This window comes from Solanum pennellii, chromosome 2 (genome assembly GCF_001406875.1).
Source record: "Solanum pennellii chromosome 2, SPENNV200".
NCBI lineage: Eukaryota > Viridiplantae > Streptophyta > Magnoliopsida > Solanales > Solanaceae > Solanum > Solanum pennellii.
In genome coordinates this window covers 10,668,519-10,690,727 of record NC_028638.1, presented here as the reverse complement: position 1 = coordinate 10,690,727, position 22,209 = coordinate 10,668,519, and positions in this window count along the sequence as shown.

Below are 22,209 nucleotides of genomic sequence, written 5' to 3'. Positions count from 1 at the left end.
AAGATAATTCACAGTTAATACCATAACACACATGAAATATGACATTCTCCTCACAAAGGTTATCAAAAGACTTTCTTAAGTAAATCAAGAAGAGAATGTCCATACTTGACCTCTTCAAGATTACCTAAGTAATCCTTAAGACTACCTAAGTTTGTATTATTTAAACATAATCAACCAACTTTACTAACTAGAGTCATTCTTAAGACTTATCTAGGTAAGATATGAAGTGACCATTCCTGTGCCCCCTTCATACTTTACCTAGACAACCATTAACTAGTCTAGGTAAGTACTTATTCATTTAACATGCTTTCTAACTTAAGTCATCATATTATTTAGTTCATTTAAGAGACATTCATCAGATAAAGACATTCAAGTAAATGTCTTAGAGAATACCTAGGGAATCTCACTAACATCTTCAAAGCCTATTGTGCAATGTATAGATAGCGTCCCATACCACCACCTAAACTTCATAGAACTTCTCCAACACTAGTAGGTATCCCATATGATGAGAATAGGCAATAACCGACATAGACCATGATAGAGAATCATGAAATCCAGAGTGGTAACCTACTCCAATGGAGGGTGTTCTACTTGCCAATGGTAGAACATGTACACATCCCATGTCGGCACATGGTAAAGGAATATGAAGGATTTCTTTGCACTCTTGCTTTATTATTTAACTAGAGCTACTTCCTTTACCATACTCACTCGCTGCTAGCCTTTATTCTCATAGATTAATTCACATTATGGATCAGATGAAGAGGTTCCATATCTAGTTCATAACCCAATCACATTCACCCTACCAATGAGGTCCCCTTGGGCTGTCTTTCAATGGCTAAGAAAATAGCTTAATGACTTTCCTAAGGATGACTTCATGATGTTCCATCCAACCAAACTTAAGTCCATCATTCATACAAGAAGGATACCATAATGAATTTCGACTTCAAGGATCATGACCTTACCATTAGGTTGAAGGTTTCACATAAAGGACCTTCTTAGAAACATTCGAGGTCTCATGTCATTCATACATACAAGAATAAGAGGCTTTAGCATCCTAATTCAAGACATTTCATATTCACGTTCATACATGTATCAATCAAGGGACACAAGTATACCACACAAGACACACCAAGACTTTACTTTATCAAATATAACATATCATTCTAGAAGCACATAGGAATAACCTTTATCCTCTATAAGTCACCCTACATACTACTAGAACATCATCAATATAACCATCATAGAATCATATGGTCAAGTAAAAATAATCATGTATCAACTCTAAGACCACACACATAAGGACATAGTCATAGTCTTACATGATCACCTACCGTCAATTGAAGAACACATACTTTCACCTTAATCACAAGTAGATAAATATGATCATACTTCACAAAAATCAACTACACAAATCATCATAGTATATCAAGTAATTTGTGAAAAGGCCATGATCATCATAATACATAAAGTAACGCCGACCAAGCCACATCATTCACAAGTAAAGCACATGGAACGTCCACCATAAGTGGACCATATCAATGACAACATAATCCAAGAGCTACATTATATAAAATAAAGAGAATTAGGACAGCCTACCACTGATGCATTCTCATCACTTCAATCCATAGCTAAATCATCTAATTCAATACCAAAAGGCCCTTATCCATGACCATGATCGTTAATTCAATACAAAAACCATAATACTCAAGAATCTAGGTCAATTCATTAGATTTATCAATATAAGATAGCCTATACGTCAATTGAATATAATTACTACATCATTCAATAGCCCATAGAAAACTACACTAGAATTCATAAGTATTAAAACAATAATCGTCACATCCGGGATTACCACATATATGTAACCGACATCGTCGCCCTCTTTGAGGACTAAGACTAGACTCTTAGTTACATCATCACATTCATAAGTCGAATTTAGCAAAAAATTTAAAACATTCACCACTTCTACTTGGAGGTTTACATAGACCTCTATATACACATAATATATGGATCGAGTATACACAAACCCTTCGTATAGGAAGGTTACATAGAAATCTACTTTTATTGCACATAAATATATACATAAGATGGAATATAGTCTTAAGGATTGTATCATCTCATACCATCTAAAGATCATAGCAATTTGGGCATAGTGCTACATCAATGTAAAGAAGCCACATATGGGCTTAAACAAATCACACTAAAATGAAAGTGGAATGAACATAAAAGTCTTAGAAAACAAAGGAACTTCATAAGAAAGATATTGGCATCGCCCTCGGAAAGTGAGGACCTACCCACTTGGATGGTAGAGAATATCCAAGTCTTCTTCAAGTCATCTTGAATGAGCCTTCAACAACCGGAACCTAAATTGTTTGGGAAATAGGAAGAAAATGGGGTTAGTACTCCACATGTACTAAGTATGAGATCATATGCAAATATATTTATGAAACATGCTAAGAAAAGGACATTTCTATAAGTATGCATCTTTCTTTAAAACTTATATGCATATTCAACAATACCACACCAAACAATAATTCAGATTTGTTAAGTCATATACATATCATCATAATACCACCACATCAAGCCTAGTCCAACCAAATTTCCTATTATACAAGTAGAAGCACATTGAAGTAACTCTACATACAAGTCATATTAAACACTAAGCATGAATAAGGGTGCATTTTATTATAGCAAAGAAAGACAATTACCTATGAACTCCTATCAAGTCAACAAGTGCAATGACTAAGTAAAGCCCCATAACCTTACTCAATCAAGTAACCCGACAAGAATCATGACTAACATCCTACTTCATATAACATGACATTTAGACATACATTTAATCTTACTTTAACTATATAAACCAACACGTACTCATAATTGAACTAGTCAACATATAGTATCAATAATGTGCAAGTCATTCATATACATATCATAAATCATCATAGGCATAAACATACATAAGAACATCCTCCTAAGACTCCCCTCAAGGCTAACTAGTGCAACTGTTAGGTAGAGTCCCATACCCCTACCTAGACTAAGCTAGACCCCTTATGTTATCCTAAGTAGAATTCAATTCTTTAATTCATTTTACCTTTTGGTTACATCTTGCCTTAAGCGACATAGACCACATGAGCTAGTGTGAAATCCGGTGTCATAAAACCCTACATTGAAAGAAGGCAGACTACTTGCCAATGTAGTACCACAACATAAAACATAGCAACTATGTGGATCCACTAGCTAGAATTCCTATGGGGGCGACATAGTTCAAGAACTAGGAAATATAGTGAAGACCCTATTTATGCTCCATGCATTGTAGTCTCCAATCTGAAGAGTACTTTAGTGCTCCTATATTCCCTATGTGGGAAGGGACACTCCTCAATCTAGTTCACTCGGTGCTAAGCTAGAGTCCCTTTTTGAAATATCTTTAAGTCTTTAATTATCAATCACAGCTTAGTTTAGGTCATAGTGTATACCCCTTGTATAATCATCATCATCAATATCTCAATAAGAATCGCATGAGTATAAGTCCTTTCATTACAATTCATATGAGTGAGGTTAGCACATTAGCTTTTCATATCATAATAATGCACATTGATAGTCACCACCATCCTTATGACACATACACCTTAATCAACCTCACAACATAGTCAAGACATTTCCATTCAGTATCATATCATCCTATCAACACTAATACAAGGCTTACTCCAATATAACATCATGACTTAACCATAATCACAATTGGAAGTAAAGATAGAGATCATAAGACTTACCAAGTCTCCTTCATAGTTTATTATTTAGGCCTTACCATAAACCCTTAATTCAATCCAATTTAGATGTTCCACACCATAATTCAATAATCAAAATAATAACAATTCTAGAAGAGTTACTATACCATAATTCAATACCAAATCGAAGCTTAAACGAAAATACTTAGGTAAATTCCCATAACCTAGATCATTTCTCAAGAACTATTATGGAATACTACAATTCATCTTAATTTGTTCATGATTAGTGTAACAACATAGTCTAATAGTGATTGAACTAATAATCAAGTCAATCGAATCAATCACAACCCAATTCACATCAAGATCAAACCTTTGGTCAAGGGCTAAGGATTATGTTCTTCTATGTAGATCAAAACATCACAAATTATCCTAATAAAGTTAAAATACATGTTAATATGTTAATATTATCCATTATAAATCTTAAAAAATTCAATTCATAACCCTAATTTTGAGATTTGAGAAGAACCCACATGAAAATCTAACTTCTGAAAACATTTTGAAGGAACACTTTGAGGAAAGAAGTCTCAAAGGTGAATTAGATCCCATACCTTAATGTTTGATGAAGATTTGTTGGTGAAATAATACCTTTCCAGCACCCAAAACCTCCCCCTATCTTGTCTTTAATGGTGTCTTCAATTAGAGAGAGAAAGAATAGAGAAGGAAGAGAGTTTATTTTGTGAGTTGTGTTTAGGTTGATGAGGGTTGGGGTCTTTATATGGGGGGTTAAATTAGTTAGTTAATCTTCCTTTAATATCTAAATAACCCCTAAACTCCTTCATTATTTTAATTGGATTTGACTTAAATTGTGTATAAAAATGAACCCTCACAAACGGAACCCCGCTTACGGTCCATCTGTGAGTCAACGGGCACTGTGCCTTCCGTGCTGCACAACCGTCGTGTAGTTCAGACTTTGCATCTGAGGGCCTCCAACATTTTGGATAAGTGTGGGACTATGGTGGGCATTGATACCCCGTCGATCCACACATTAGACGTTGATGGCTTCTCGTGGTTGTACATTGCCTAGGCAGTGTTGCCTCTTACGTGCTAGGGTCCTCCTCAAGGGCCCTTGGGTGGTCCTTGCGGAGTCATACCTGGAATTTTGACAAAGAATCATCTTTAACACTTATTATACAGCCTTCCACCTAATTTCATGGATTTTCGACTCCTAAAATCTAGTCAAATAGGCTAAGCCACGCTAGTACCCCTTAAAACTAGTTTCCAAATGTCATGGCGTTTTGGTTCCTAAACTTCCTAAATGACTTATATTCATTATTCTAGTCCTAAAACAGTGTCTAGACCTCAAGAAATCTATGTTAGGCTCAACGACAAGTCTTGGATTTTCGAAATATTACAGTATCCCCCCTTAGGAACATTCGTCCCCGAATGACACTAAAATTCTTTCGAAGGAAGGAATAGACTCAAGACTACAAGCCCAACCAACAACAATGCATAACAACATCATCATATTACTTACACAAGGCAATTCAAAACATCAATTACCACACATAAGGATCAACACTTCATTATGAGGTATTTCCTTCTGACAACAACAACATGAGCTCAACATGCTTTACATGAGTCAATTTGCATAATGTTCAACTTACCAACATGCTATGTGTTATTTTGTAAGGACTCACCATATCCAAATGCAAAACATAAATCAAACTAACCAAAAGGCAAAATTTCAAGTTTTATGCATCAACTTACTGTAATTCACTGTAATGCAACCAAAATGCATATTTTTGCAAAAATTCACCACAAATCATGAAACTTCAATTTCTAGTCATATTTATATTATTAAAAAGAATGACAAACCTTAATTATCAAAAAAATGAGGGTAATGGGACTTCATGTTGGACTCGGCCTCCCATGTTGCACCCTCTACTAGGTGATTCTTCCATAACACTTTTACGGAAACTGCCTCTTTATTCCTTAACTCCTTGACTTGCCTATCAAGAATTTTGACCAGAACTTACTCATAAGATAGTTTATCCTTGATAGGAAGAATAGACTCGGGATCACCAATACACTTTTTAAGCATGGAAACATGGAATACCGGATGAACCGAAGCCAATTCAGTAGGAAGTTTCAATTCATAGGCAACCTTACCAACTTTTTGCAAGATTTCATAGGGACCCACATAACAAGGACTCAACTTCCCTTTCTTGCCAAATCTAACCACCCCTTTCATTAGTGAAATTTTCAAATACACCTTATCACCTTCCTCAAACTCCAATTCCCTTTTCCTATAATCAGTATAAGATTTTTGCGGACTATACACCATTTGCAACCGGTTTTTTATGATATGGACTTTATCCAAAGTTTTATAAACCAAATCGGGACCAAGAAACGAATGCTTCAAACCATCCAATAGGAGACCTACTCCTTCGACCATACAAGGCTTCATAGGAGCCATGGAAATGGATGAATGAAAACTATTATTATAAGCAAACTCCACCAGAGGCAAATGTTTATCCCAATTTCTCTTGAAATTAATAATACAAGCCCTAAGCATATCTTCAAGGATTTGAAAAGTACGCTCCGTTTGACCATCCGTTTGGGGATGTAAAGCGGTACTCAACTTCACCTTAGTACCCAACCCTTTTTGGAATGACCTCCAAAACCTAGATGTGAATTGTGCAACCCGATCCGATATGATGGATAACAAAATACCATGGCGGCACACAAACTCATCTATGAAGATTCTAGCATAATCTTCCGCCGAATAAGTAGACTTGACGGGAATAAAGCGAGAAAACTTAGTCAACCTATCGACAACCACCCATATGGAATCATATGACCTTTGAGTCCGAGGTAAACCCACTACAAAGTCCATATTGATATCTTCCCACTTCCAAGTAGGAATTTGGATCTCTTGTAGTAAGCGACCCAACTTTTGATGTTCGGCTTTAACTTGTTGGTAATTCAGACACTTAGCGACAAACTCCGCTATGTCCTTTTTCATACCTTCCCACCAATAAATTTCCTTTATATCATGGTACATTTCATCGAACCCAGATGACTGCAGTAGTGGGACCCATGTGCTTCTGCAATGATCTGATCCCTCAACCCATCTACATCGAGAACACACAATCTCCCTTGGTACCTCAACAGACCATTCCCCCAAGGAGAATGACTCATTTAACTTGCCGAGAACCGATTCCTTCAACTCCATTAATGGTTGATCATGGTGTTGTTTGGACTTCACCTCAACCACTAAAGATGATTCAAAGTTATGATGAACCATAGATCCACCATTCGGAGAATCTTCCAACCTCACCCCAACCTAGCTAACCTATGAATTTCCTTCACGAGGTCTTTCTTGGCTTCATCAATGCGGGATACACAACCATAGTCATACGACTTAGGGCATCCACAACCACATTAGACTTGCTGGGGTGATAGAGGACACTCATATGGTAATCTTTCAACAACTCTAACCACCTTTTTTGCTGGAGATTCAACTCTTTTTGGGTAAACACATATTGAAGACTCTTATGGTCGGTAAAGACATCAACATTTACACCTTACAAGTAATGCCTCCATATTTTCAAAGCAAACACCACGACCGCTAACTCAAGGTCATGGGTGGGATAGTTTCTCTCATATACCTTAAGTTGCCTAGAAGAATAGGCTATCACCTTCCCATGTTGCATAAGCACACACCCTAAACCCACACAGCATGCATCACAATACACAACAAACCCCTTTGTACCATTCGGTAAGGTCAACACCGGAGCGGAAGTAAGCCTATCTTTCAACAATTGGAAGATTTTCTCACATGCCTCCGACCACTAAAATTTCTTACACTTTTGGGTCAAAGTAGTCAAGGGAGATGCAATGGACGCAAAACCATCCACAAACATCCGATAATAACCTGCTAGACCCCAGAAGCTCCTAATGTCGGTTGGAGTTAATGGTCTAGGACAAATTTTTCACCGCCTCCGTTTTTCTTGGGTCTACCTCAACTCCTTCACTAGAAATGATATGCCCAAGAAATTCCACCGACCTCAACCTAAAATCACACTTTCTATATTTGGAAAACAATTGATGTTCCTTAAGGGTTTGCGATACTACCCTCAAATGACCCATGTGATCACTCTCATTCTTCGAATATATCAAGATGTCGTGAATGACAAATGAATCTAGGTAATTTCAAAACACCCTATTTATTAGGTTCATAAACGCCACCAGAGTATTAGTGAGACTGAAGGACATTACCAAAAACGCATAGTGCCCATACCTAGTTGGAAATGCCGTCTTTGGTACTTCCTCACCTCTCACCCTAAGTTGGTGATACCCCGACCTCAAGTCAATTTTTGAAAAGTAGCTCGCCCCTTGGATTTGATCAAACAAGTCGTCAACCTGAAGGAGAGGAAACTTATTCTTAATAGTGACCTTGTTGAGTTGGCGGTAAACAATACACATTCTCAAGGACCCATCCTTTTTCTTTTCAAATAACACTGGAGCATCCCACGGAGAAAAACTAGTCCTTATAAAACCCTTGTGTAGTAAATCCTTTAGTTGAGACTTCAAATCCTTCAATTCAGCCGGAGCCATCCGATAAGGAGCAATTTAAATGAGATTTGTATCTGGTAGAAAATCAATAAAAAAATCGATTTCCCGTTCGGGAGGAATACCGGTAAGGTCATTAGGAAAGACCTTCGGAAATTCACTCATACGGAGACCGACTCAATGGGATGAATTTCGGAGTCTAGATCTTGGAATCTCACAATATGATATAGACAACATTTAGAGATCATTTTGCATGCTTTTAGGCAAGAGATGGTACGACCTCTAGGAATAGAGTTTCCCCCCTTCCACTCTATAAAGGGTTTATTTGGAAAGTTAAACTTCGCCACCCTTGTCCTACAATCAATAGAAGCAAAGAAATCATGCAACCAATCCATACCCAATATAACATCAAAATCAAGCATGTGGAGTTCTACTAGTTCAACATAAGAAACTCTATTGGACAACATTATAGGACAATCTCTATCCACCCTTTTTGCAACAACCGACTCACGCACCGCAGTAGATAACTTTTTGGCTACAAGAGGAGTAACAAAGGATAAAGTAGCACCGGGATGAAGCAAGGCATATACATCAATAAAGAAAACTTTCAACATACCGGTCACCATGTCGGGAGAAGTCTATTGCTCACCCCTAGAGCGGAGAGCATAGAAGCGGTTCTTTGTTGGAGATTTATTTGAACCACTTGCTTGAGCTTGACCACTACCATTGTCTTGACCCCTTACATTTGGGCAATGCCTAACCTTGTTCCCACTTTTATCACAAGCAAAACAATTGTCCGTCCCCTTAAGGAAATCACTATAGTGCTTCTTGCCACACTTTCCACAAGTTGGCTTCTCTTTTGGTGAATTAGTACCTTTCCCTTCTTGAACTTAGGGTTAGAAACCCTATCATCACTAGACTTTGGGAACTTGGAAGGGACTTGACTTGAAATACACTTCTTAAATCTAGGCTTGTCTTGTATTTCAAGCCTATTCTTTGAAGAACCTCCATCAAAAGATTTTTGCCCTCTTAGCATCTCTATTCTTCCTTCTAGACTTGCCTTTTCCACATGTTTGGCATGCACCGTAAGACAAGAAATTTTCATGTTGTCGTGTAGCACAGCCGAATGACACTCCTCTTGCAAATCATCCGACAACCCCTTTGATATACCGTGGTTTCACAGTATTTTTAATGCTTTTTCCTTAAATTTAGTGTGTGTCCAAAAGCCTTTTTGTATTGATTTTTATGTAAGTTTCTCCTTATTTGCAGGTAATCTGTCCGAAGATGAACGCGGAAGTTTTTGAGCGAGAAATGCAGAAGAGACCACTTACGGAGCCCACAACGGTCCGTCGAGCTTGTGACGGTCCGTAGGTGGCATCGTAGTGAAGTTGCTGAAGGAAGATGGGGAAGTCTGACCTACTGTGGGATTACGGAGGTCCACGATAGACCGTCATAGACACGATGGTCCGTCCTGCTGGTTCATCGTGATGATCAGAGAGTAGCCCCAGTAGCCAAATTCCAAGAAGTTTAAGTATTATGGAACGAGACCCTCGATGGACTGTGGTGCTTGAAACGGTCCGTCATACCTGTTTGTTGAGCGTAATTTAGAAAGCAGCTGAAGATTTGTGAAGTATGGGACGACGGAGGCCATGACGGCCCGTTGTCTCCACGACGGTTCGTCACGAGGTTCGTCGACCCAGATGCATTTTGATGGTCCGTCCTGAGGTCTGTCAACCCAGACGCGTTTTGACAGATTTTAGTAATTAGAATCCTTCTTTTATTTGGTTTTGTTTTTATTATAAATAGTTCGAAAAACCTCATTTTTGGGGTTAGACTTCGGGATAATCTTCTCTTGTTCAAGTATTGAAGGATTAATTTCAGCAATTGTTACACTTTTTCTGGAATTGATTGTTAGTGCTTTTGTTAATTAATATTTCTGTATTTTATTCTTTCTCATTAATGTAAGTGCATGAATTCTTATATTAAATATATGAAAAGTGTGATTATGATTATGGGTAACTAAACTCCATAACTAGGGTTGTGGGAACCATGGGTGAATAATGAGGTATCTAACTAAAATAGCAATTCTAGAATAGTGTCTTGCATGTATTGATAAGTCTTTCGTTTAGAAGTCTTTAACGGATGACAAACGTTAGAACTCGCCTTAATGCTACTTGCCGGACCAAGGAGGTAGATAATAGGAAAATAATTATCAAAATAGATTTAGTGTACACTATCTAATAGGCTAGTGTCGATTGGTACGAGGTAATAACTTAGTCAAATATCGAATACAATGCTTAATATGAGGTAAATATAAGGGTTAGTATAGCAACACACGTAGCCGGACCAAGGTGCAGACTGAAATTTTCTAGATGCCAGACCAAGGATTTAAAGATACATAACTTATCACTTTACATGCAAGATACTAGGAAAGAATTGTTACAATTAGAATTATCAAGTTAGGAACATGTGGGGAACAATTAAGCCTTAGTTACTTCTATTAATTGATTAAACTCCAAGATTTGAATCTATTAGTTGTTTACTTTAATTTAGTTAATTATTTTAATTAATTTAGAAATAAACCCCCCTTTATTGTCTTTTGTTTTCTAGGAAAATAGTTGACTAAATAATAGTAATAATAGAAGAAAGTTAAGTTTAACTATTTTCCTCGTGGGAACAATCCCAACCTCATTAGTTGGGTTCTTTACTTGATACAACCGCTTTACATCTTATTTGAGAAGTAAGTTTGAGCGTATCAAATTTTGGCGCCGCTACCGGGGAAAGTAGCTTTTAGATTAACTTAAACTTATTACTAATGTTTAGTCAGTATTTTCTTAATTTTACTTTTCTATTGTTTTTGATTCTTGCAGAACTAACTTTCTTTTATGCCAAATACACGGAGAGGAAGAGAAACCTTGTTTCCATACGACCACGAATTAGAGCATACAATACGCAATATGAATCGAAACTTGGGTATTAATAATGATGATCCAAACCAGAACATCCCAGCTCCGGTTGATGTTCATGGTCAGTTATTACCCGATGATCCTGGTGAAAATCAACAAAGGGGACAAAATCTCGCTCCACGCCCACAAGAATACTATAGAGGTTATGATAACATTGCAGATTCTAATGGGCCACTTGTCTTGCCACCTCTACCACAAGGCCACACCTTTGTGGTAACTAGTAGTCTAATGCAAATTCTCATTGCAAGAGGTTTGTTTTCAAGGCTACCTTCCGAGGACCGACATGCCCATATAGCTACGGTAAGAGTAGTGTGTAAAAGCTGTGTAGGGAGGCCTGATTTGGATTTTGATGTAATAGGGCTAAGTGTATTTCCTCTCTCACAGACGGGAGAGGCTGCTATTTGGTTCACTGAGCTCCCTTATAACACAATTTTCACTTGGAACCAACGAAGAGATGTTTTCTTAGCACGTTACTACCCGGTCTCCAAGAAACTAAATCACAAAGACAGAGTGAACAACTTTGTGGCACTACCAGGAGAGTCAGTTAGCACTTCTTGGGATAGATTCACTTCATTTTTAGAAGTGTCCCCAATCACCGCATAGATAACGAGTCACTGAAGGAATACTTCTATCGGGGACTGGCTGATAATAATAAAGCAGTATTGGATACTATAGCGGATGGTTCATATGGGGAGTATCCTTATGCCGAGATTACTGAAAAGTTAGAGAAAATCTCCCGGAAAAATAAAGTTTGGAGTACTAGAAAGTCAGATACTGGAAGAAATACCTTTGCAGTGCAATCCACACACAACCCAGCCACAGATGAGATTCGTGAAGAGATGGCTCAGATGAGAACTGAGCTTGGGTTGGTATTAAAACATGTCACGGGGGGTGCAGAAAAGATAAATGCAGTTAACTACTTGTCTAAACCACCACCACCAAATGATGAATGTTATTATGAGGAGGATTCCTATGCGGTAAATGAGTAGACGGGCGGTTTCCGACCGAGTGCCCAAGGCGCAAATTAGGAGAATTGGCGCCAAGGTCAAGGAAAGCAAGGTCGGATCTATGGTAACTATAATCGTGAGGGTCATTATGTCCAGATAAAAATTACAACCGCGACAACAACTTCAATAGGGGTAACTACGGTAACAGAAATGAGAGGAATGGGCCCTATGTTCCTCCTAAAAATCGTGAAGTTACTCCTAGGGACAGTGGAGGTAGATGGCGCGAGTTGAGGATAAGTTGCACAAAATGATGAGAAGGTTCGATGCTAGTGATGAGAACATTAAATAGTTGAGGAGTGATTTAGCGGGTATTGGGAAGAAAGTCGATACACATGCAATATCGATTAAGCAGCTTGAGTTACAAATGGCCCAATTATCTGCGACTATGAACACACGGCAACCGGGCAATCTTCCTAGCAGCACTGTCCAAAATCCAAAAAATGATGGACACTGTATGGCAATCACTACTCGCGGTGGTAAGCAAACCATTGACCCACCTATGCCGTCAAATGAGGAAAAGGTGTTAAAAGATAATGATAAAGTGGTAGAGGTTAGTGCTAAAGTAGAAGATAACACTGGAAAATTTGCTGAAGTGCCTAAAAAGGTAACTCCCATGCCTAGACCACCACACCCATTTCCTCAAAGATTAGTGAGAAAGACCGAGGATGGTAAATATCGGCGTTTTATAACAATGTTGAAGAAGCTTTCTATCAATGTCCCTTTGGTAGAAGCTTTAGAACAAATGCCCTGTTATGCCAAGTTTATGAAAGATCTGGTTACAAAGAAAAGATCGGTCACTTTTGAGGATGATGCTAGAATGCATCATTGTAGTGTTATTGCTACAAGATCTCTGGTACAAAAGAAAGATGATCCTGGTGCATTCACTATTCCTTCTATAATCGGGTTATTATATTTTGCGAAAGCATAATGTGAACTGCGGGCAAGCATAAATCTCATGACCCTCTGGATTTACAAGAAATTGGGTTTGGGTGATCCAAAGCCCAGTGCGATGTGGCTACTGATGGCCGATCGAACAGTAAAAAGGCCTATAGGGATACTCCACGATGTGCTAGTAAAAGTGGAGTAGTTCATATTTCCGGCAGATTTTGTTATTCTTTATTGTGAAGTCGATTTTGAAGTGCTTATTATTATTGGGAGGCCATTCCTTGCTACGGGTAGAGCCTTAGTTGATATGGAAAAGGGGCAGATGAAATTTTGGTTGAACATTGAAGAAGTGACCTTCAACATTTGTAGGTCAATGAGGCAGAGTGGTGACATCCAATCGGTATCTGCTGTATCTTACAAAGTTCGTGAGTTATCTGAGACACAAATAGAAGAACGTCTAGGTGTAGAAGCATTAGCGGCAGTGATAATGAATTTTGATAACGATTACATTGAAGAGTATGGGTCACTAGTCGCGGCTCTTGATTGAGGTGATGTTCGGTTTAAACCGAAGAAATATGAGTTAGACATGAAGAATCGGGAGTCTCCACCCGCGAAACGATCTATAAAGGAGGCTCCAAAGTTAGAACTAAAAGCTCTCCCACCTCATCTCACTTATGAATTCTTAGGAAATGGTGACACTTTGCCGGTAATCATTGCATCAGATCTGAATGAACAACAAGTTAAGAGTTTGGTGAAAGTGCTAAAAAGGTTCAAAAGAGCTATTGGGTGGACTATTGCGGACATTATTGGGATCCCTCCTCGTATTTGTTCTCATAAAATCCAACTCATGCCCGATCATAAGCTAAGTGTTGAGAACTAGAGACGCTTAAATCCATTTATGCAAGAGGTAGTGAAGAAGGAAATCATTAAATGGTTGGATGCTGGAGTAATCTATACGATCGTCGATAGTAGTTGGGTATGCCCTGTTCAGTGTGTACCTAAGAAAAGGGGAATGACTGTGGTCACCAATGAGAAAAATGAACTTGTTCCAATGAGACCGGTTACTGGATGGAGGGTGTGTATGGATTACCGTAAATTAAATGCATGAACTGAAAAATACCATTTTCGTATGCCCTTCATGGATAAGATGTTGGATAGACTTGCCGGAAAAAGGTGGTACTATTTTCTTGATGGATATTTGGGGTATAATTAGATTTCTATTGCACCAGAAGATCAAGAGAAAACCACCTTTACTTGTCCATATGGGACCTTTGCGTTCAAGAGAATGCCGTTTGGGTTGTGCAATGCACCCGCCACATTTCAGAGATGTATGATGTCAATATTCTCCGACATGGTGGAAGATACTATTAAAGTTTTTATGGTTGATTTTTCTTTGGTTGGTGAATCATTTGAGCGGTGTTTGAACCATTTATTTAAGGTCCTTAAGAGATGTGAAAACTGCAATTTAGTACTAAATTGGGAAAAATGCCACTTCATGGTGAAAGAAGGTTAAAAGAGGTCTATAAAAGTCACTTAAGAAAGATGGAGCCTTTGTGAGGATGTCTTGAATCAGCTAATGCCAAGGCAACAAGGCTAGCATCAGACCTACCTATCGAGAACCCTCCAACATTCCTACGAAGGTTCCCATCCCCGATGTCAGAAGAAGGACGTAACCAGTGTTAAGGTTAGAAGGCTAACTACTCTCGTAGTCGTAGCCGCTCTTGGGACTGATTCCTTAAGGAAATGGAATTCTTCCAAAATTCCCATGGAGAAAAAACGTGAATTTGTTGAGGAAGATCGACTGTAGAGGAAACCCTATAGTAAGACTTAGAATTGCAGCCGAAGTTTGAAAAACATATTATTATGACTTTATGAAAAAAATTTTGTGCTATCGAAAGATCTCCTAAGTTTTCCTGGCGGGGCATGTTTGATCATGCCCGATGATTAAAGGGACTTCTCATTCGAGTTCCTCTAGTCGCTATTGCGTCCATGTCCAAAGAGATTGCCCACCCTTTCATCCTATTCCGGAAAAACTAGCTGCTGACTCAACCTCCCCTCGGGTTTACGCGAATTCGGGTAACGGCTACAAGGGAGAAATCAGGAAAGCGTAGTGCGCCTGGTGCAAATGGCTTTCTTTTTTTCATGATATACCAATCAGAATGGAGGGTCCTACCTACGTACATGATTGATAGAATCATTACGTAGGGGTGAGGTCAACTTGATGCAGGCTAAAGATCGAGTTCATGCTTTTTTTTGGGCTTGTGTAAGGATTTCCCTATCGGTTAGCTGGAGAAGGGGCAATTGACTTCCTGCGAAATCTATTCTAAAATACAAAAATGAACGAGTTACTAGAAGTTGTCGCGCCTTTTGTGAAAGGTTTACAAGAAACTTTGAGCGGGAAGGTCAGTCACCAACAGGAGGAGGATATTAAAGAGAGTACCAGCAACCATTCCACTCGAGCGGAACTTCTAACTGAAGTTGCTCACGTTTTTCAGCAGGGTACTATGGCTAGTTTGAAAGCCTTTCAAGCCAATCTATTAATTCACATGAATGTGAAACCGTTGCAACCGATCCTGCATACACATCATCCGCCGCAAATAGTGATAAGGAGTTGCGAAAGAGTCCACGAAAAAAGGAAGAGCCCAATTTCCTCTGCGGGGTGTATACCGGCCGGGTTGCTGCCCGGAGGACCAAACCTGGCTGCTGGGACAAGCTTGGTATACTGTCTTCCCTTTATCAGCAGGCGGTATAGTCTCATTGCAATTATTCCACCACCCAGCAGCGCCTCGCCGATTTAGAATTCCAACACAAAATGGCCATACTTAAGCAATTCTTCTTATTCTTCTTCTTTCTTAGTAGAAGTTCCCCTTCTAAGCACTTTTATTCTTTCTCATTTGGAAAGCTCAGTCCCACACCCTGACTTCAATGATGGGAACAACCGTTTTGGAAGATATGGCACTAAAAGTTGTAGAGCTGGTCGTCTTTCATATCGAGCCGTTAAAGCAGCGTGTCGTGCTATAATCGTACACTTCCATCGTGCTAAGCCTCCCTAGCGGTACGAAAAGAGGGGTCATGATGATATCATCTACGTCCGTACCGCTCCTCGTGGAGTAGATCCCACATCCAACCAAGTCTTTGACCAGGGAAAGGGAGAATTCACACTACCGCTGGAAGGCCAGGTCTCTTGATCGATTGATTGATTGGATCGAAGTACGAAGGGGTTGATTGAAGTCTGATATCAGCCCAAGACTAAGGCCGATCCCCCTTTGTCGGGCGGTGCTTGTGTGGAGGGTGCACCACCTGAAATTGAGCTTGAATCTCTCACCTTACCAACAAGCCGAGGCAAAACGCACTCGATAGCTACACCCGTTTCGGATCTTCCTCCTGCCAATCCTCCCGTCAAGGTGAGAGATCTCTTCCTATGGCAAGTGCTACCTCACCCCTTGCTTTGCAACCGTCGTCTTTTATCTCGCTTTTTTTTCCCACCGGTTTCAGAGCGCTGTTTTCAACCCCATGAAGAGTCAGTCAATGCACGATGAGGAACTACCAATTGGTAACCAATTGACGTCGGATTCCGCTAATTGAATGAGGTCGCCGCTTCGCCCTATGGAAACTAACCCTAGTGTCCATGTCGTACTCATACGTTCCTTTATCCAAGTCTTGTTCATCTGCACCTGCAACCACTACTGAGACTGCTACTTCTACCTTGCTTTGGCTAGCTTTTTACTTATGGGGCGCTTAGGCTTAAAAGCGCTCATCAAACAAGTGCGCCAAAAAAAGTCGGAGGTGGTCTCGTATTCTCAATAGGAGAACGCCTTCTTTTAGTTCGTAGTTTCACTCTCGCTTTTCTTCAGCTGCTTGGATGAGAGAGGACTCAGAGCAGAGACAAGCACCCTCCAAACAAATGGACAGGGTAGAGATCCTTACCAATACATTCTAGATCCGATTTAAAAGACAAAGCAAAAAGCATCTATTATATTTATACAAATACAGATATCGATTCCCGTGACAGATGACACTTCCAACCGGAACCAGGGACAAATGAACCGAGATCTTTACCATATAGTATAGTAGCCCTGCCCTTTCGACAATAGTAGTTACGCCTTTTCCTAAAGCCCTTACTAAACCACCAGGAAGTAGTCTTCTTTGATATAACCTGGACTTTGCCTCGTACCTCTCCTCGAGACCTTTTTCATTGAGAAAAAATTCAATGTCTTGACGCAGATGAGCGGAACTTAATCTCATTTAGAAATCCTGATCTCTATCTTTCAGAAATCGAACGGGAAGTGGTTTAAGAATAAGAAAGGACTTTAGAATCGGATCCGTAAATCTGAGGAGCATGCCTCAACAAAAGGATGGTCCCCTATGCATTTAATTTTTTCCTTTAGGGAAAAAAAGTACCCCCCATCATAGTGAACCTCTCCTTGTGATCGGGATGAGGTAGATGCCTCCCAGTCGGGGGGCGGATCGAATCGGAGTCATTGGTGGATCTTAATAGATTTCCCATCAGAGTACTACTACGACTACATCATCGTCGAGGCGCCCCGGTCTGAACATGCCAGGTTGGTTGACAAACCGAAGGGCAAAGCCAGGGGAGGGAGGGGGCAACCAGAAAGGATAGTTCCTAAGGTTCTAGAAAATAATAAACAGGAGCGTGGGTACATACAAACCTGACGGATGGGATAAGAATCATTTTTTGGGCGATCAACCAACCCAACCCCAACACTGACTCGGCTCGGAGCAAGTTTGCATATTAAGTAAATAGAAAGATTGTTTTGGGTCATCGCATTTCAGAAAAGGGCATAGAGGTTGATGGAGCTAAAGTCGACGTAATAGAGAGACTTCCCCCACCTATCTCTGTAAAAGGTGTGAGAAGCTTTCTTGGGCATGTAGTTTTTTACCAGAGATTCATCAAATATTTTTCAAAAATTACACATTTGTTGTGCAAACTGCCGGAGAAAGATTGTAAATTTTATTTTGATGAATCCTGTCTTAAAGCATTCGGCGAGCTAAAATAAAAATTTGGTGTCTGCACCTATCATTATTTCTCTGGATTTGAACATTCCATTTGGGGTGATGTGCGATGCTAGTGGGGTTGCTCTTGGTGTGGTATTGGGACAAAGAAGGAACAAAATCCTTCACCCCATTTACTATGCTAGTAAAGCCCTAAATGAAGCCAAGAAGAACTACACAATGACTGAGCAAGAACTCCTGGCAGTAGTCTTTGCTTTTGAAAAATTTCGCTCCTATTTGCTAGGTACTAGAGTTATAGTGAATACTGACCATTCAGGATTGAGATATTTTATGGCAAAGAAGGATGCGAAACCAAGGTTGATTCGTTGGGTATTACTGCTACAAGAATTTGACTTTGAAGTGAGGGATAGAAAAGGGACCGAAAATCAAGTTGACGATCACTTGTCCCGTCTAGAAGATGAAGCTATGAGAGAGTTAGGGGATAAGACTGATATTGATGATACTTTCCTCGATGAGCATGTATTGGCTGCCTCACAAGACTTGATTCCATGGTTCGCAGATTTCGTGAACTATCTGGCTAGTGATATTATTCCATCGGACTTGTCCTTTCATCAAAGAAAAAAGTTCATGTACGATGTGAAGAAGTTCTTTTGGGATGAACCATACTTGTAGGAGCTGTGCCGACGGGCTTATTCGACGTTGTGTGCCAGAATGTGAGATGCTGAGTGTTTTAGAGGCATGCTATTCCTCACCCATTGGTGGACATCATAGTGGTATCCAAACCTCTCATAAGATATTACAATGTGGTTACTATTGTCCAACTCTTCATCAAGATGCTCATGAGTTTGCTAAAGCATGTGATAGATGCCAAAGAGATGGCAGCATTTCAAGAAAGCAAGAGCTCCCTCTAAACCCCATTCTTGTGATTGAGTTATTTGATGTTTAGGGTATTGGCTTTATGGGTTCTTTTGTGAGTTCTCATGGAATGAAGTATATTTTAGTAGCGGTTGATTATGTATCTAAATGGCATGAAGCCATCGCCCTCGCAAACAATGAAGGGAAGAGTGTCACTGCATTCTTGAAAAAGAATATATTCTCTCGATTTGGTACCCCAAGGGCAATTATTAGTGATGGGGGATCCCACTTTTGCAACAAATTGTTCAACGGATTATTGGAGAAATATGGAGTTCGCCATAATGTGGCCACTCCTTACCATCCTCAAACTAATGGGCAAGTTGAAGTGTCAAATAGGGAGATCAAACAGATATAGTCAAAAATAGTGAACACTAGTAGAACGGATTGGTCAAGGAGGCTTGATGATGCTCTTTGGTCTTACCGGACAGCGTATAAGACTTTCATAGGTATGTCCCCATACAACCTTGTATATGGGAAAGATTTTCATCTTCCGGTTGAATTAGAGCATAAAGCCACATGGGCTATGAAGAAGTTGAAAATGGATTGGAACGAAGCTGCAGAACAACGGTTAATTGGGTTGAATGAACTCGATGAATTTCGCCTGAAAGTTTATGAAAGCTTAGCCCTCTACAAAGAAAAGATGAAGAAGTACCATGACCTAAAAATTGAACAATGATAGTTTATGGTTTGGGATTTGGTGCTTTTATACAATTCTAGGTCGCGCTTGTTTCCGGGCAAGCTCAATTCCAAATGGACTGGCCCTTACTTGGTTACCCAACTATTCCCTCATGGAGCAGTAGAGTTGGAAACCAAGGAGGGTGTGCGGTATAAGGTGAATGGACAATGAATAAAAATCTATTTTGGGCATGCCGAATCGGCGAATAAGTGATCTAGGCGTACCATCTTGATGAAGTATGAGTAATCAAGTATCTTCAGTCGTCCCGCGACGTTAAATCAGGCGCTTGTTGGTAGCATTTTCTACTAATGGGTTTTAAATTTGCAGGCATATCACAAGGAAATTCTGCAGAAAATCACTCCGCTACATTCACTGACGGATACATCGACGGACCGTCACGCTTGTGATGGACCGTCGCATGAATCCGTCTTGCCAGGTACGTTTTTCATTTATTTTCAAAATTAGGGCATCCACGACAAAAACCATGACGCACCATCGCATCTACGACGGACCGTCGTCTGGGACTCATTGCGTCATTAATGAGAGTACCCGATCCAACCCGACCCGGTTAGGGTTATTTTAAAAATTGTTAACATTTAAAAACCCAACCCTTTCATTTCACTCATTTCCTTCCCTCTTTCTCCCATTTCCCTCCCTTTCCAACTTCCAACTTCGTACCTCTCTTCTCTATCAACTGATCGCTTCCCCAAATTTCCAAATTCCGGAAATCTTCTTTCTACTAGTCGGAGTCTGCTGCTGTGGTTCTGCTCTTGATAACCAAGTGCATCACTTGCTTATTTTTCTCCTCTTCTCAGGTATGTGTATCTGATCTCTACCCATTTACATTGAATTTTTGTTTTTCAATTACTATTAGACTATTTCCTTTTGATGGGTCTTCCTTCTTTGATCCAATTTTGTCTGACCTAGGTTAAGAATCCTCGAATTGCCTTGTTAAAACTCGAGAAATTGGTGCTTTAGCATTGCTAGTTTTCTAGGTATTTGGGTTCGAAACATGTAGGTTAACACTAAGTATTCCGTTTGAGTCATAGGGGATGATTGTGACATCCTCAGTTCTTTCACTGAATGACAGAACGAGACCCCGATGACGGACCTTCGTCCCCACGACGGACCATCATAGGGTCTGTTCCAACACCCCACTATTCGTTTTCTCTAAGTGTCCACCAACAGACAGTTTCGACGGACCGTCATTCCCACGACGGCCTGTCCTGCACAACCGTCATGTTTGTCATAGACCCTTGTCCTAAGGGTCTCCAACTGTTTCTAAGTGTCCTTTGAAGGACATCCAAGACGGACCGTCATTAACACAACGGTCCGTCCTGCACAACCGTCATGATTGTCAGAGACCCTTGTCCTAAGGGTCTCAATTTTATTTCAAGTGTCCTTTGACGGACATCTACGACGGACCGTCATACCCTCGACAGTCCGTCCTGCACAACCATTCTGGTTGTCAGAGACCCTATTCATATGGGTCTCCAACTTTTTCTAAGTGTCCTCTAACGGACATCTAAGATGGACCGTCATCAACACGACGATCCGTCCTGCAAAACCGTCATGGTTGTTAGAGACTCTTGTCCTAAGGGTCTCCATTTTTTTCCAAGTGTCATCTGACGGAGATCTACGACGGACTTTCATACCCTCGATGGTCCGTCCTGCACAACCGTCATGACGGTCAGAAAACCCTCTCCTAAGGGTCTCCATACTTTTTGTAAGTTCCCACGACGGACATCGACGATGGACCGTCATTATCACAACGGTCCGTCCTGCTGATCCATCATAACTTTCAGATACTTTCCTTTAGGGGTCTCCATATAACCATAGTTGAAGTAAGACATGACAGACCCCATGACGGTCCGTCATACTCACGACGAGCCATCACCTGGTCCATCGTATGTCACTGCTACTACATAGATGTCATTACAGCTCTGCTCTTATGTGTATTTTGTGTCGTTTTTTCTTGTCTTATTTGCTCTTTCTAGTACTAATATTGATTCTTTACAGGTAATATCTCTAATAACACCAAAACAAGATCGAGTTTATGCACGTGGGCGTTCAAAGTCTGTACCCCGTTTGCCTGACTGGTTATAGGCTCTGATGATGAGCATGATCTCGAGTACGTGCCCCAGGCACTGCCTCTCCAGCACGATCTGTACGTGCAACCAGAGCTACACCCAAAAAGGTGGCGTCCAGCGTAGTCACAGCCTCCCAGTCTGATAAGGAGCGCACACTGACCGACACACCTTCTGGGTCAGCTACACAAGAAGAAGGAGCGTTTGGTTCCTTAGGAGTTTCATGGTCGGAGCCTCCGGGTCTGCAGAAGTCCCTGCACCCGCCAGGGCTGCACAGTATGCCTCGTCTGATGAGGCTGACAGTCCTGATTCCACTCCAGGCTCACCGACTAGTGCTCTCACCCCGGTTGCCGACCAGCCCAACCGGTGGTGTGTAGACGGGCAATACCAAGTGTATTC